The sequence below is a fragment of the Ambystoma mexicanum genome, chromosome 6p, assembly GCF_040938575.1.
Source record: "Ambystoma mexicanum isolate Mex_15411 chromosome 6p, UKY_AmexF1_1, whole genome shotgun sequence".
Lineage (NCBI taxonomy): Eukaryota > Metazoa > Chordata > Amphibia > Caudata > Ambystomatidae > Ambystoma > Ambystoma mexicanum.
In genome coordinates, this window is record NC_090935.1 from 495,889,972 (window position 1) to 495,907,994 (window position 18,023).

An 18,023-nucleotide genomic window follows, 5' to 3' on the forward strand; every position below is an offset into this window, starting at 1 on the left:
TGAGCAGTGCTGCAGCGTGTCCAGTGGGTGCAGTGTTGTAATACTGTCCGTATGGAAGAGGGTACAGTTGAAGTGGATGCAATATGTGCTTGGGTAGTTTGCATTGACCAGATTAGTAAGTGTTGTACTGCACTCTGCACTATTGCTTGTATGCAGTTACTTCTTACAGTTGTGGCTACATGGGTGGAGATGCTGCAGTGAGCAGTGGTGTAGCCTGTCCACAGGTTGCAGTGTTGGATTAGTGTCCATATAGAAGAGGGTACGGTTGAACTAGTTCTTTTATGTGCTTCGGTAGTCTGCATTGCGCAGATTAGTAAGTGTTGTCTTGCACTATGCAGTATTGGTTCTATGCACTTACTAGAGTGATGATGTCAACAATTTGTTGTTTGCTTGGCAGTAATAGAATGCTTTCTGAAAGGAAGTGGGTAGGGGTGCAAACCAGTGTGGTATGTGTGTGGATTATGGTAACTGGAACATGTTTGCATGCATCGCTGTATTATGGGGCGGCGGTTAGGTAGAAGTACTGGTGCTTATGTTGCCTTTGTGAATTCTGGAACCTGGCTACATGTTTGCCTGCATGGATGGCTCTGTTATGTTGTGGTGGATGTGGCCAAGGCCTAGACTGTTGGGTGCATGGCCAAAGGCCGTTGGACGTAGGCCATGCACCCAACAGCCTAGCCCTTCACCACAACACAATGCAGGCATGCAGTTGTAACTCTGCATGTATTTGAAGTTGGTGACTTTTACACAATGGTTGTGGAGGACATTGTAGACTTGGCAGAACAGCAAAAGTGAGCTGCTATGTGTAGATTAGCATATGGTGTAGATCATTGCACCTGTTGCACAATAGGGAGCCATGTGTGACAATTTGCATTTGCTGTGTTAAGGCCCTTATAAAACCCTTGCTTTAGGAAGTACTGTAAGATATTGCGGCATGAAAGGAAGTGATCAGCACCACACATGTAAAATATGGCCAATGTAGACAGCCACCTACATACCGTTCAGCACACCCGACGCAACGCTATGCAGCCATGCATGCAAACATGTGGCTAGCGTGAAAGCTGGCAGGCTCAATTGCAGATGGGGAGTGAATTGCACATGACATGAGAATTTAAACATAAGGTGTACTATGTTGTGTTCTCTGTGGTGAGGGCCGAGCGCCATGGCTGCATGGCTGGAGTAGAAAGGGAAGAAGGACTGTCCCTGCTTCACTGGGGCATGGCCCTCACTGTAGCTGAAAAAGCACACGGGCCACTTCCTGCCCTTTTAAGCTTGGTGGGCATGGAAATGGAACTGTGGGAATTAGCCAATCAGGTGTCGATGGGAAGGGCCGGTACTATTTTTCCCCATCTGTCTGTGCAGTGAGGGTGGCAGGCAGTGATGGAGAGGCGCAGAGTCCTACTAGCGGGTGATACCTTTGTGCAAGATCTGTACATGTATGCTGCGCAAAGAGGCATGTCTGCTAATTTTGCATTGGAAGGAGTGGGGGCTTTCTGGGGCACTGTCTATGAGGGCAGTTTCAGCGGTATGGTTGACCTTTGCAGATGTGTGGCCTTTGTCGGTACTGTTGATGTTGTCATACTGCATTATAAAGCTGTACATTTGGGGTACATGTTGTGTGGACGTTTGCTCCGTCACCTAAAGAAGTTGATGGAAGAAGTGATGCAGATTTTTCTCACTGCCAAGGTGGTTTTCTCAAGCATGCCACCAAGAGGAGCATGGGACCATGCCGGTGTAATTTGTCCCCAGCCAGAGGTCAGACGGTGTTTCATTAACAGAAGCATGTGTCAATGTATGTCCACTGCTGGGATGTTCTCCACCGACTATGAAATCATTAATGAGCGAAATTTGCACTGGTTCCGTGCAAATGGTATTTTTTTGACCAACATTGGCAATGTTGTTTTGTTTTACACTGTGCAAAAAGTGTTGAAGACAATCCTGTAACAATGTAAGGAGGCAACCAAAAGGGAAACTCAAATAAAGAGCAAAAACAAAAATCTTTTTTTGTAAGCACGTAAAAAAATAAAATAATAAAATAACATCTTTATCAAGGGAACAATAAAGACTCAATCTCCTAACCTCTTTCACACTTCTTCCCCCCCACACGCACTTCCTCTCACTATAACTCAGAAGATTCTGCTGTAGTTTCAGTATTAAACATGCCACATCCACCTCTTTGCAGGATGGTAGCCATGGAAATGGGACTGTGGAGGCAAAGGGATTGCTCAGTAAGGTTTCTGGTTGTGGTGTGTACGGAAGAACTGTGGCAGAAGGTCTCTTTGTACAGAGATATGCATAAGAATATGGTGGAAGTGTGAAAGCTAAGGGGCAGGCATCCTGTTCGTATGCATGCACTGTATGTACTTGTTTGCAGTTTCTAACATACACTTAAGGCCTTATTCCGAGTCTGGAGGCAGCCATGGTGCTATTTGCGCCATGGCTGCCTCCAAAACGGGGTCCGACTTCGGTTTGGTGAGATGGGGACTTACCGGTCCATTGCGACCTTCGAGGGACCGGTAAGTCCCCATTTACCAAACCATTCCCCATTCCCATTTGAGCCCCTATAAAGATCAATGGGAATGGGGAGGGTGCAAATAACGGCCCGGTGCATGTCAAGGCCGTTATCTGTGCCCTGGTCCCCTAACGGAACCATAAGGTACGATTGGTCCGACCAAACGTACCTTACGGGTCCCGTTGGGGGACCTCAGAATAGGGCGCAAAGGGATTACCGGCATCGGTGTCCTTACCGGTGCCCGGTATCCCTCTGCGCCCGGGTCGGAATGAGGCCCTTAGTGTTGCTTTTCAGCGATAATTTTTCATAAGATCATTTTTTGTTTCTCCCCTGTTCTCCTCCCTTCGTCTGGTCGCGCTCTGAAACACCTGTGTACGAACACAATATAAATAAAATATCATAAGTTTGCAGTAAGTGGGGTGCTGCAGTATATTTTTTGTGACATGCACAAGGTAAATGGCAGGCATCCTGTTGTCATGCATGCAATGTGTGTATAATATCATACAATGTGATATTGTATGATATGCAATTTGTACTGCCCATATACACACGTTTTTGAAGGTGCGCCGAGGCAAGGGCGGGGGAACAGAGGGGAGACAGACACAACAAACCTACTAGGCCAGGTGTCATTCAGATCGCCCAAGTGCATGGGGAGGGGGAAGAGAAAGTGCAGTACACGGGAAGAAGAAAGGATGCCAATAAGTAAAAATACAGCCCGATGGTGGCAAGTGCGAGGATACGTGCAGACATCAGGTGGTGGTGCAACTGTTAGGGATACAGAAAACAGTCCCCAAGTGTAGGATTTGCCAGAAAGGCAGTGCAGGGGTGTGTCTGGCGGAGAGAGGTTGCCTGGGCCCAAGATCAGAGGGTGGCCAGGTAACCAGTGCAGAATCAGTTTCAGCCAGGAAGTCCGCAGGGGATAGGAGGAGAAAAAGCAGAGGCAAAGAGAAAGGTTTTAAGCTACCTCCGGAACCAGCGATGGTTCTCGTCACATTTCAGGAACACAAGGAGGCTGTTGCAGAGAGGTGCCCCAGCCGAAAGAAGAGATCTATCACCAACTGATTGCTTGCTAAAGTGAGTGACCCTGAGGGAGTTGGAGGCGGATGAGGGAAGAGCTCGAGCACAAAGAAATTTATGAAGTGAGAGTTTCAGGTATTGAGGCCCCAGGGCCCAGAAAGCCTTGTGCATAATGCAGACGATTATGACCTTTATTCTTCGCTGCTACTGGGAGCCAATGCAAACATTTCTGTCCCGGAGAGATACGATTCCTGGGCTTGAGGCCAAGCACAAGGCGCGCAGTCTTCTTCTGGATGAGTTGCAGAGAGTACAAACAGGCAGATTTAGAATGAGGCTGTTGCAATAGTCTAGCCTAGAGTGATTCAGAGCTGTGGAGAAAGTGACCTTTTATGATGTTGCTTTAGGCTGGTAAAGCATACATACATTCAGTGCTGGTTTTTGGTGACATATTTTTATGATTTATGTAGGAGATGCGTCAGTGGGGAAACAAATTCGTAGTATTGTTGGAAGGAGTTCCTATTTCGATATTACAATGGGTGATATGGGTAAATGAAAACGTTGAAAGCATATACAATTGAAGTGCCACTTGACGATAGTAGATGGAAGAAAAAAACAGTAACCTTTTTAAGAACGTAATGGACATTCACTGGCAGATACCGTGCACACAGGCACTTATGACAGAGTTGGAACCATACTGCAGAAACAGTTTTCATACCTCCACTTTGTGGTTATGGATGCTCGTGTGCATGAATGTTGATGCACAAATCTTACATTCTTTTAATGAACTTTCTATTGAACGTGCTTTCCAATGACACAACACTTGGAGGCTCAATGTGCAACGGTACATATGCAGTGTTGTACAGAAGTGACAGTGTTAGATGCTAACATCTTAGATGCCAATGGTGGATGCGTCTGTGACTATTTAACAGTACCCAATCAGATAGGGATGGACAAAAAATTGTGGCAAGTGAAGGACTGCTCCTGCTTTACTGGGGCATGGCCCTCGTGGTACTTGGGGCAGCGCACGTGCCACATTCTGCGCTTCTCACTATGCTGCCCAATGTGACCTTTTATGATGTTGGGACTGTGGGAATTGTCCATTCAGGTGCTCAGGGTGTGCATCACAGGAAAGGGTGGCAACATTTATTTTCATTACTCTGTGAAGTGAGGGTGGCAGACAGAGATGGAGAGACGCACTATTTTGATAGTCAGTGATGCCTTTGTGAAAGATCTGTTCCAGTATGCTGTCCAAAAAGGCTTTTTTGTTTCGATTTGGAGGGAGTGGAGGCTTTGTGGTGCTGTGGCGATGTGTGCAGTTTCGGCAGTCTGCTTGCAGAATGTCGACGAGTGGCCACTTTCGCAACTGTAGATGGTGTGGTCGTGCACTATGGAGCATTGCATTTGAGTTCCATGGCTTGCTCCTGTGTGTACCGTCAACTGAAGAAGTTGATGAAAGCAGTGAAGCGCATTTTCCCACTGCCAAGGTGCTTTTCTCATGTATACCACGGAGAATAGTATGGGACTATTCCAATGATTGTTGTCGCCAGCCAGAAGTTGGAAAGGGACTCCTCAACAGAAGCATGTGTGACTTCCTGAGTGCTGCAGGGATATTCTCCTGTGAGAATGTTCAACTCTATATGGAGAGATATATACTATAAAGACGATCCAAGATACAATCCAGATGTTTCTAAGGATTAACAGTTAAACAAGCGATGGACCGGATCAAATGCCCTATGTTCATGGAACTCGAGAGGTCATACGCGTTTATTTTCCCAGAACAAATTCGACTTCAATAAGTTCTAGATAGTTTGTCTACAAGAGACATGGTTGGCAAACCAGCCCGTCTGTGAAGGGTTCTTGACCTTCATCAATCCAGCAATACAGCACTATAAAGGGCGTCCATCGGCAGGTCTATTAACACTGGTGAGGGGGGACCCAAACATCCAGGTTATTGAGTTCACTAACTTGAATCCGTGGATGCAACTCACTGTTCTCCAATATCAAGCAACAACTTTGCGAAAGCAAAAAAGAGGGGGTCACCAGAGGCAGTACAGGCCATGGCCTGGTTTATTTATTTATTTGCTCGATTTTTGTCGGGTCCATGGACCCGATTAATTAATTTATTTCTGCAATGCTGGGCCCGACCAGCATTGCAGAACTAAATTAATTAATCGGGTCAATAGACCCGACAGACATTGAGCAAATAAATAAATAAACTGGGCCGTGGCAGAGCACTGTTACTGTCTGTGGTGCCCCCTTTGAGGCCTTTGGTGGGGCACCTGAGGCAGTAACAGGCCATGGGCTGGTTTATTTATTTATTTTTTCAATTTTGTGTCGGGTCTGTGGACCCGAATTCTGGCCCGTGGTGGAGCACTGTTACTGCCTCTGGTGCCCCCTCGGAGGGGGCACCAGAGTTAGTAACAGGCCATGGCCTGCTTTATTTATTTATTTTTTCAATGTTGTCGGGTCTGTGGACCCGAATTCTGGCCCGTGGCGGAGTACTGTTACTGCCTCTGGTGCCCTGGGGGCACCAGAGGCAGTCACAGGCCATGGCCTGGTTTATTTATTAATTTGTATGGGTGTGGATGTCCTGTGAGTGTGCTGCTTTCCCTATGTTGCCAACCTTTGAACCCTGAAAAGTAGATGTATGAATGTTTGACATGCGGCCAACTTTGCACCAGAACTGCAGATGAACTTAACTGGTCTGCTGTTAAATCTCAGTTACCAGTTTAATGGTATCCACTACCGAATAATTGCTCATTTTACTATAGCCAATATGAAAGCTCAGTGGGTTGAGGGCTCACTGCTGCGATGTGTGTGCTTTCAGCTTTCAGCATTACATTTAACTTCTCTATGCTGTGGAATGCTTTGTGCTCCTTCAGGATATTTGGTACACACTGATGCCTCTTCAGGCATAGTATGTGGAAAGGTGCTTTCTCTGAAATCATCCTGAGATACACAGGGTGTATTTTTCAATACAAGATTATTTTCAGCCGAAAGATGGATTTTGATTCTCCTCTTCTAATCCTGTTCTGCCATTCCTTCCTCTTCTTGTCTTACATCCTACGAGAATAAGGGCCAGCATTCATCTCTTGCTATCTGAATTGGTTCTGTTTGCTTCAAATGTTTTCCATTAATTTAGTTTGGTGTTTGATGGAAAATTGAAAGCTTACATTGCTAGGCACATTTTTCCCATCGCTGCGTCTTTCTACTTAATTTATATGACAAATCATTGCTATCAAAGTGGCATGTTTTTTAGGGGAGGTATGGTATCAGAAGTATAACACGTTCACAATAAGTACAATATGAAAAACCTTTATTGAAGTTTTCTGGGGTTGGACAAACTCCTACTTTGCCCTATGACTAAGATGGGAGTAGTCTTCAATTGGGTTTACCTTTGGGTGATCCGTTTTCCACATTTTATCTTTTGAATGGGATTATGCTTCTTTCATTACCACAGAAGTAATGCATGTGTATTACAGAGATAAGCTGGCATATGTATTGGGCACACTGCACATGCTCAGGCAGCATCAATCATGCTTTGTACAGGACAATACTGGCCTAAATTTGGAACAACCAGCATAGACATGTTGCTACAGAGGCATATTTTGGGCACAACCAGCATGCCAATGTCTTACATCAGTGACAGTGCTGTCTTTACACTGAGGACACATTGATAATTAAAATGTGTTGTGCTCTACAATGTTCTTGTCTGCTATTGGTGACACGGAATGTACATGTTCCCCTTTAGAACCGATTGTAAACTTATGGCTTTTTGGCCACTTTTCCTGCTGTAAAATGCACCATTTCAGCCCTATATTTGAAAATAAAATCTTGGGGGGTGTCCCCCAAACCCTCCCTAGATCGGTATAGCTCCCTCGCTACGCTCGGTCGCCCCCACTATTTCAGAAACATATTAACACATACACACTGGAAGAAATCACAAGAAAATAACCTTTGATCACTGTCCCTGACGCCAAAAGCTATCTTTGGGACTGCATGGCTATCACTGCCTGTGATGCTATTGTGTCAAAGGTCACACACCATCGATTTTGAATATACTGCTTTTGGTGAGGGCTTTGACTTTTGGCTCGCCTGCCTACCGGGAGACAAAAAGTTAATGCTTCAGCCCCACATTCAAAAAGGTTGGACAAGCCTGGTCTAATCCAACATCAAGTAACGAAACTGCCAGACACATTTTAAAGGACTACACAGCATAGATCAGATAAAATAAACTATGAATGACTCCTACCTCCATTCCAACAAACAACAAAGAAGGAGATGAAAGCGAGACCCCAACATACTCACTGCTTTAATCTGCAAATCATAGAAAAGAAAATGGACTTACGAAGGAAGCTAAGAGCTAGTCTTAAGAGCCCAGACGAACACAAACATAAGCTCATCAAGCTGGAAAAACAACGATATGCCAATTGTATAAAATCAAATAGATCTCTAGCAATACAACACAACGCTGAAAAGATGTAGGAAGCATTAACGAATCAAAACTCTAGAAACCTTTGGAGCATACTTAATCAACAAACCAACAACGATGCAAGATTGACCCCAGATGTTTCAGAAACAATGTGGATCACGCACTTCACAGAAATATATAAAGATAGAGTCAGCCAAAGCAATGTTCACGCACAAACTCAAGCAATGCAATGGACCTTAGATCACACCCACAATGATATCCTAATCATAATTAATAAATTGAATACGTCCCTGACGGGCTTTCGAACGCGGTGATCAAGCATAATCCCCAAGAGTGGAAAAACCTATGTGGGCAAACATTCGACTTGATTGCAGACACAAAGCAGATCCCTTGCACGTAGCAAGCATCGATACATATCCCTATTTTCAAGCAAAGTGATAGAAACAATATGGGCAACTATCGCCTGATCGCTTTGCTTGACCCACTGGGAAAAATATTTGCCACATTTCTCCTACAAAAACTAACAAATTGGGTGGAGACTAACAACTGAATGGCAGTTAGACAAACAGGTTTCACCAAAAAAGTTGGTACCAACATTAACCTGTTTTTACTAAATCTACTAAAACAAGAAGCTACAAGATCTAAAACACTGATGTATGCAGCCTTTGTTGATCTGCAGCTTGCATTCGACACAGTCAACAGGCAGGCCTTGTGGGACAAACTTACCCTTTGGAATTGTCCTCGTGAAATTCTAGAACCCATCAAACAACTATACAGCAACACCACCATACAAATACGCATGACAACTGATGGTATAGTGACGGCTCTGATAAGAACCTGGAATGGGCTCAAACAGGGATGCCCACTCGCCGCTACTCTCTTCAACCTCTTCACCTCGGACTTTGACGACGACATGAATGTTCCAACATGTAATCCACCTAAAATAAATGCCGTCCAACTGCCTCAAATGATGTATGCGTCTGACATTGTTATTTTTGATAAAACCAAATGGGGGCTCAAGATTTGTTTTAATCACCCGGAAAGTTACTTGGAAAGGAATGAATTAATGATCAACATTCAAAAAACGAAAATCATGTCACTAACCAAGATGCACAGGAAGTGAACCACCATGATGTCTTGGTTTATTGAAAACAAAAAACTGTCCCTAGTGAAAACAATTAAATACCTAGGGGTATGGATTAATCAAATCAAAGCAGAAGCGGAATGGGCACAACATCTTAAATCAAAAGCACATGCATTAGCCAGACAGGGAGCTTTCATTTATTGCAAATATGGGACATTCTCAATGAAACCAGTTGTAGCCTTCCACAGGCAAAAGGTAGTTGCAATTATAGTGTATGGAAGCGAGACAATGATCAAGCTCGAACCAGTAATATGGCAACAACTGGAAGCAATTTTTTGGTGGAAAGTTTTATCGCTGCCTCCTTCATTCCCTATGCCAGGCATACGCTACAAAATTGCCATACAGTCACTGCAATCAATTTGGAAACAGCTGGACCTATACAGGAAAATCATGACAGATGAATACATTACTGCTATAGACATCCTGCGCCACAAAGCCAATGCCGCCAACAACCTGATCCTGAATGAATGGAAAAGTGCAATGGCCGACCACCTTTAGAGGTCAGACATTTCGGTTGAAATGCTGATATCGCGTCCCCAGCATGCAAAAAGATTTATAATGTTAAATAACTGGATATGGACGTTACATCGAAACACACAATACCAAATGGCCCTTAACTGCAAAGTCAAAATTAGGCCGATTAACCAACTGCCGGCATATCTTGTGCTTTCTTCCCTAGACAAAGAGATACAAGATACTTTTTTGCGATTTCCCCTCAACTTATTATCAACAAGAGAACTTTTAGTAAAAACTACACAAATTCCAAGCCAAATATTTTGCCAATTATGCAAACAAAAGGAAACCACAGAATCTCTTTTTCACATAATAATGGAATGCACAGCACTGACAGCAAAGCAAGAACTTTTTAAGGGCCTGTTTCTTAATTCTGAGATACAACTGGAACCAAAAGACTGATGGGCGAAAATTCTGTTAAGCAAAAACAAAAAACTAATTTACACGATCATTCAATTTTGGAAAAATATAATGGAACAAGAGCCGAAAGGACCGTTTTAATGAGTTGTGAAATCTATATATGCTTGATTAATGTGCTCATGTTTCTTTTTTCCTTTTAGGAAGAGAATATCAAAGTGTTTGTAAATTAAAAGTTTAGAAATAAACTATATCATTGATTTTAAAAAAAACATTGTTCAACTCTGAAAGGAGCTTTCTTTATTTAACTTTTTTCGGTTTCCAGTTAATCTCTATTTATTTTGGTCTTGTAACACGCGCCACAGAAGGAATAGAAGGCAAGGGCCGGTACGGAAGAGGCAGCACCTGCAGGGATAACATAGGGGACGTGCAGAGCAAGGGAAATGTTGGGTGGCCCTCATCTAAATAGGTGCCAGCCATTGTCATCCTCCCGGACGGACCCTTCCCAAGCACTTCCAAGTAGCTTCCCTCTGCAGAGTAGCGCGATGCAGTACATGCACATTACAATGCCCTTTGCCAGCTAAGGGTCTGTAGCGCAGCATATGCTCTACAAGGATGTTTTAAAGCTCTGCTGCCCCACAGGAGTGCCCCTGTTGTTGGCCGCAGTAGATATGGAAAATGCTGTACATGAAATTACCCTACTGCATTTTTGGAAGGGCAGTATCCTGCCCACTGGTCCCTTGTGCTTCCATTTCAGTTCTCATCACATGCAGTACGGACACTTCATGGTATTAGCCGTACGACTAGCATTCACTGAGATTAATACATTCTGAAATACAAGAATGCTTACAACAACAAGAAATGCAGCTTCTTTACGTGGAGCAGGAAGATAATTATTCAGCAAGACCCATGTGGCTACAGTACTTTTCTAACCACCACTGACATTCTTTACGGACCAACGAATCTGCTGTTTGCTTACATCTCTTTACATGCACTAGTATGTGCGTGTCCAAGCCACACCAGCTCCGCCATTTTGCAGACTCACTACAAACTGTCACACCTGCAGTTAAATATTTTCTTCAACTCTACGACCCGCAGGCGAACCCTTGACACTTTCCGTCGCAGTGCTCAGTGCAGAGACGGTGTGTCTGTTTCACGGGTCATGTAAAGGCAAGCAGCACATCAATCAAATTAATGCAACATTTAACATGCCCACCGTACACTGCAGGTTACTGTTCCTTGTTTTAGAGTGGGCCCCATACAGCCATGTGTGCTGCAGCCATGAATTGGTAGGTTTGCACACCAACCCACATAGTCACCAGGACTACTTGAAAGGCGGTAGCCTACCGTATAAATCCATAGGGCTGGCAACAGGGGTGGTGTTACCAGCACACAGAGAATGCCCTATTTATGTGCATACCTGTACAATGGATACACATGCCCTACCACAACCAATTAAAAGTGCATTAGAAGATGCAGCCATGCAGCCAGTACTGGAGTCCTACGGATACCCGCAGTGTGATTGCACATATGCCGGCCAGGTGCAGTCTCCCTATTAAACCTCCATATTGCTTACCTGCAGTCATCTCGGACAGTACTGTGCAGGACAGATTCACCATGCAGTGTTAACACAACAAGAAAACCACTCACACACTCGCCAACACTTAACATGTACACCTTTAATTTCTAAGATACACCGACACTATTAGGAAAGGGAAAGGGTAGCACAAATGGATACGTAGACAGAAGAATTTGGGCTTTCCACAATTGCTTCATGAGGGCAGCCAATGAATCAGTGTCAATACATTGACAGGACATTAAGGTTCAGTTGAGGTACCAAAAACCTATCACCTTTACAGAAAACACAGTTGCCATAAGAACAACCTAGCAACTTCAGTTCAAAAACTTTTGTCACAGGGACGTTGCAGTTACTTTGCACTAACAACCTATCCATACTATGGTTACAACTAAAACTGAAAAACCCCAGAAATTCGGCAGTTATGGTAAGCTAAGCAACCATAACTTGTGCCACCATTGTGCACTGCTAAGACTAACACCCATGGCATCACAAATGTCATTGATGACATCACTGATGACATCACATGTGCATTTACCTTTCATGAAAAGCCTCCACAAGGGATTGTCACTATAATGTTGGCAGACAACTTTCAGAGGTCATTGGGAGAACTATCATGACATACATACTTCATTGCACAATGCATTGCTATAAACACCATTGCAGTACAGAGTTCTTGCCAGTATAGGAAACAACTCAAAGAAACGTAGGCATTGTTTGCAGCAATAATCACATTATTGCCATGTTGGATAGTAAAATGCTGAATGCTTTAGTGTCAGAGTTTTGCGTACTGTCAAACATGTAATAAGTAGCTACCAATGCCATACTTACTACATAATTGTACTACTACACATAAAACATAAAGAGCCTACAACACATACAAATATGAGCATATACAGGAAAAGTAAGTAAGGGAAAAGGCAGCAGTATCAAATATTGCTTCCAATTAAGCTTCTGAACCTTGGGGGCGTGGCTTGGACAGCCATGGTGTAGGACGCGCGTCCTGAGGAGCTCCGGAGGATCCGACAATGATCTGTTGAAACTATGCTGAAAAACTGCCTCAAGCGAGCACTGGGCAGCACACGATCAGCTGTCCCAGTGACTGTGAGCGGGCTGCTGGCGTGCGGGTGGACGCTGAGGCCCCCGCGACGGTACGCTGCAGGCGGCCTTGGAAGGCTGTTGCGGACCGAACTGTATAAGGTGGGAGCCTGGGAGTGTGCGCAGCGGGGAGACCTGGCGCACGGGGCTGTGCTGCCCCTGCCCGTGTGCAGCGGGGCCCTGGCTTCGTGTGCGCGAGTGGGGCGACGGAGGAAGGATCAGAGATCCGGGCAGCAAGTTAGTGGGCCCCCGTCTGCACGAGGACCCGCGGCAGGCGGCTGGGGGGATTTCCTGGCCCACTTCGCCTGCTGCATGTCGACGGGCCCGACACTACGGACTCATATCTCAATATGACTGGCAGGAGTGGCGCTTGCAGCACGACGGTGAATACATGCATATTTAATGAGGCGGATGCCTAGCAGCAGTGATTGTGGAACTCACTATAGAGGCTTTGAACAGGCTCTGCTGGAAGTGACCAGTAGGCCCAGAAGAGGCACGAGGGCTGCCACCACGGGAAGCAAGGCTCGCACTGCGGGTCCAGCTGGCTGCTAACACAAGCGGTGGGTGCTGAGCACAAAGAGTTTGGAGGTCAAGTGACCACACCAGCATAGTGTGGCCCCCAGGATGCAGTTTGACGCCTGATGAGTAGGCGGACAGAAATTGGGGCTTCACACATAGAAGCTTACGCTGGGGCACCTCTGGGTCGCTCACCTCAGACCCGGGGGGGTGCGCTGGCGCCGAGTTCACGCAGATAGGCGAGGTTGTACATCTAAGGGCAACTGGCCCCTGGGGCAGGAGAAAGACTGCGAGATGTCGGGGCGAGGGACCGTGGCCAAAAACAAGAACAAGCAACCCACGTTGAAGACATTCGCCAAAGGGCAACAATCTCCGGCGGCCACAATGCCCAAAGGCTTAACAGCGCCAGGGGAGAGTGTCGCAGTCACTGACAATCATCAAGTACTGGCGGCCATAATGGAGCTGCGAGACTCATGGGGGACAGCTATGTCGGACCTGCGCACTTCCCTGGAAGCTAAAATAGATGCGGTGGGTGTGGAGGTTACCCTGTTGAGGCAAGATGTCAGGGGGCTCGCGGAGAGGACGAGCAACTTGGAAAGTGCGGTTAAAACCAATACCGACACCAGCACTAGCAATGCGAAGGAGATCCAAGTACTCAAGCAGCAGGTAGCTAACCTGGAGACTCAAGAGGAGGAGGCAGAAGGAAGAGCGAGAAGGAACAACATTCGCGTGGTGGGACTGCCAGAGGGAGAGGAAGGACAAGACCGGACGGACTACATTGAGAATCTACTCTTGCAGGAAATAGGGGCCGAGAAACTCTTGCAGGGATTTGTAGTAGAGCGCGCACACAGAGCCCTTATGAGGAAGCCCAGGCCCGGGGCCCCTCCCCGACCGATTATTGCCAAAATTCTGAATTACAGAGTTCGCGAGAAAATACTGGATTTTTTTCGAAAAGGAGGGACGATTGAGAGGGCCTCGAGCACGGTAACAGCGTATCCTGACTATACGATGCTGGTCCAAAGACAGCGGTACAATTATGTGCCGATCAAAAGGAGGCTACGAGCGGCTGGCGTAAAACACATGCTTCTGTACCCCGCTAGATTGAAGGTGATGCACAAGGGTAAAATGTATTTTTTTGATTCGCCTGAAGAAGCTACAGCATGGCTGGACCTGCAGGGCTGCCCGGAACAAGACGCGGAGAAGACACAAGAAGGGCATGATAATTGACTGGTACATTGTGTGCATGCTTATTAGGCGCAGCGCGAGCACAGCAGTAATGCATAACTGTAGTTTGACACTGCTGGATGCGCCTATGTGTTGTCAACACTTTATCAAGATGCCTTTAGCTGGAATGAACCTTGAGGGCTAAAATATGGCAATAAGTAGGAACGCGTAAACTGCGCAGCTGGGCGTAGCAAAACTGAAGCGAACAGGAGCGGCAGGGCGAGCACACTACCACCCGATTTATAGTATTAGTTAGGTCATCAATAGTGTGGTGACACCCTGCTGGGGTCTTGGCCTGGGGTTCCAAGGGAGGTCCAAACGCGGGGGAGCCTGAGATCCAGGGATGGAGCTGGGCATTTTTTGGGGTAGGATAGGGAAGGGGGAGGTAAGGGGTTGTGTGCAGTGGTTTGTTGAGGGACAGGGGGAATGCGAAGGGTTGGGGGGGAAGTTGGATGGGGAGTTTGGGGTGTTTATGGTTAAAGGGAGTTGGGATTGGAGAACGAGCCTATGTAGAAGAGTATGGACCTTAGAGTTGGACTGCGCCTGTGGGAGGTGGAATGGCACTTGGAGAAGCCATGGGTGACCTTAGAATTATAACATGGAATGTAAGGGGGCTAAATAGCTACTTGAAAAGGAATAAGGTCATGCTCTACCTGCGTAGGCAAAAAGTAGACATTGCACTGTTACAGGAGACTCACCTGACGCGCGAGAAAGCGGATACGATTGCTAGGAAATGGAAGGGAGTGATGGTGAGCTCATCATATTCTGCTTATGCTAGGGGAGTGCTCATTTGGGTGGCGCCGCATGTCCCATTCCAACGGTTACAGGAGGTTGCGGAAGCAGATGGGAGGATGGTTATTCTGAGGGGGCTGGTGGAAAACAGAGAAATAAGCATAGTAAATACACACGCCCCGAACCAGAACACAGCGGCATACATCAGGACGTTGTGTACTAACATGAGCAAGTGCGTGGGCAGCGCTGTGATTTGGGGGGGGATCTCAACTGCGTCCTTGACCCAAGGGTAGATAGGTCGGATGGGAAGATGGACAGACCTGCCCCGGCGGCCAAAGCACTACAGACATTGTTGAATGATTTAGGGCTAGTGGACGCATGGAGAAAGTGTCACCCCCGGGAGAGGCAATATTCACATTATTCTGCCCCACAGCAGCTTCACACGAGGCTGGATTATTTCTTTACTACGTCTGAAGTGTTAGCGGAGTTGGTACAAATAGAATACAAAGCAAGGGTTCTTTCAGACCACTCACCCCTGATTCTCAACTGACGGTATAGCCCTCTGAGAGCAAGGATTCCGACATGGAGCCTGGGCGCGGAGGCACTGAGAGATCCCCTCTTTAGAGAAGATATAAGGGAGGAGATTGTGAATTTCTTTGAGGAAAATACAGGTAGCGTGGATTCAGCGGGAACACTGTGGGAGGCCTTTAAAGAGGTGATAAGAGGGGCAGCCATTGCAAAATCCAAGGGATTACAAGGCTGCATTTTGGCTGACCTACGGGAGACGGAGGAGAAACTAGAGGAGGTTTTAAGGGGGGAAGATGATACTAATTAGAAATCGGAGTTGATACTTACGTTGCAGCAGAAATGTGCGGAGCACTGGGACAGATTGTGTATCTTGAACTATAAAAAATATGTAGAAAGGCAGCACGCGGGGGGGGATAAACCAGGTCGACTCTTGGCATGGTTATATAAGAGCGAAGACCCCAGAGTTACGATTAGGACCATTACAAGAGAGGATGGTAGTGTAGCATCCTCTCTTGATGGCGTCAACTCAAGATGACGTCAACCAAGAGTTTGTAGACTACTATAAGATATTATATGCAGACCATGGGGAAAGCTGTCGAGACTCGATAATGGAAACACTGGAGGATATTGGGTTGCCCAGGATAAGTGAGGAGGAAAGAGAAGAGCTAGATGCACCAATCACCTTGGAGGAACTGGGGGAGGTGGTGCGACAACTATCTACTAGCAAGACTCCAGGGACGGATGGACTCCCGAGCGAATTTTATAAAGTATACGTGGCGGAGATCCTCCCCCCGCTGTTGGAAACGTTGAAAGAAGCGTTTGAGGTAGGAAGCCTGCCAGAGTCATTGAGAGAAGCGATTATAATACCGCTACCCAAACCCAATAAGCCTGGGCACAGCTGTAGCTCATACCGCCCCTTGTCGATACTGAACCAAGATAGTAAACTATTGACGGCTGTGTTGGCAAATAGATTAAAAAGGGTAATTAGCAGATCAATACATCCTGATCAGACGGGATATGTCCCAAGCAGAAATATTTCTAATAATCACAGGCGACTCCGGCGAATTATTGAAGATAGTAACGAACATGCAGGTGAAATGGCCATAGTGTCCTTAGACGCAATAAAGGCCTTTGATTCGGTCAAGTGGCCTTGGTTGATGGCTGCCCTAGAAGGGTATGGGTTAGGGCCTGGATATGTACGGTGGGCGCAGATACTTTATAAGGAGCCGCTGGCCAGGGTTAAGACAGGATCGGTGATATCGGAAAGGTGGCAACTCAGCCGGGGTACCAGACAGGGTTGTCCGTGGTCTCCAATGCTCTATATACTGGCCCTGGAACCTCTAGCGATATATCTGAGACAACAATATGATACAATAGGCATTGAGGTGAAAGGGGAAAAACATCTGATTTCTCTATATGCAGATGATATGTTGCTGTACTTGAGGTACCCGGAAGAAAATCTCCAACATGTTCTGGAGGTAATGGATAGATATGCGGGTCTTTCTGATATTGCCCCAGAAGTCAAGCATGTTCCCGTTGGGCAGGTATACGGGGATTCCGGTGGAGAGGTTACCTGTATTGTTGGTGCCATGGGCGGTTGGTACGTTCCGGTACTTAGGGATAGACATTTACCACATGGTGGAGGAAGAGCATAGGCATAACACGGAGGTGGCTTTAAAAAAAATTGAAAATTGCATGCGGTTCTGGGTGAGGTTGCCCTTAGCCATGATGGGGAGGGGAGCGATGCTCAAGATGGTGGTTCTGCCTAGGCTCCTGCATTATTTTGCCAACATACCATATCTGATACCTAAGAAGTTCTTCACCAAGCTGAACGGTATGTGTAGGGACTTTCTGTGGCATGGCACGCGGAACAGAGTGGCATTATGGAAGTTACAGAACTTCCATGAAAGAGGGGGGATAAAATTGCCCAACTACGAGGTGTATTATGTGGCAAGCCAATTGCAGTATGTCGCCAAATGGCTTTCTGATGAAGAGACCTCTGAAACCATGTTGTTTGGGCAAGACTGCACACCCTTTTATTTGAAAGAAATGATGTGGGTACCCAGGTCAGAACTGAAAGGGCATTCCATGATGATGTTGTTGGGGTGGAAGATGTGGCGCAGAGCGTGCAAGATGTTGGAGAATTTGACTCCATGCTCGTCGCAGATACCATTGATTACATGAACGGGGACGGATGCACAGCTAAGGAGGATAATCAGGAACCACTGGGAGCCGGTAGGGCTAGCAACCCTGGGAGATATTTGGCAAGAGGGCTCCATTGTTGCCTTTGAGGAGTTGCGGTATGTGTCTGGGCTGCACCCGGGTCAATATATTACATACTACAGACTGGTGCAAAGGGTTAGGGGAATGTGGC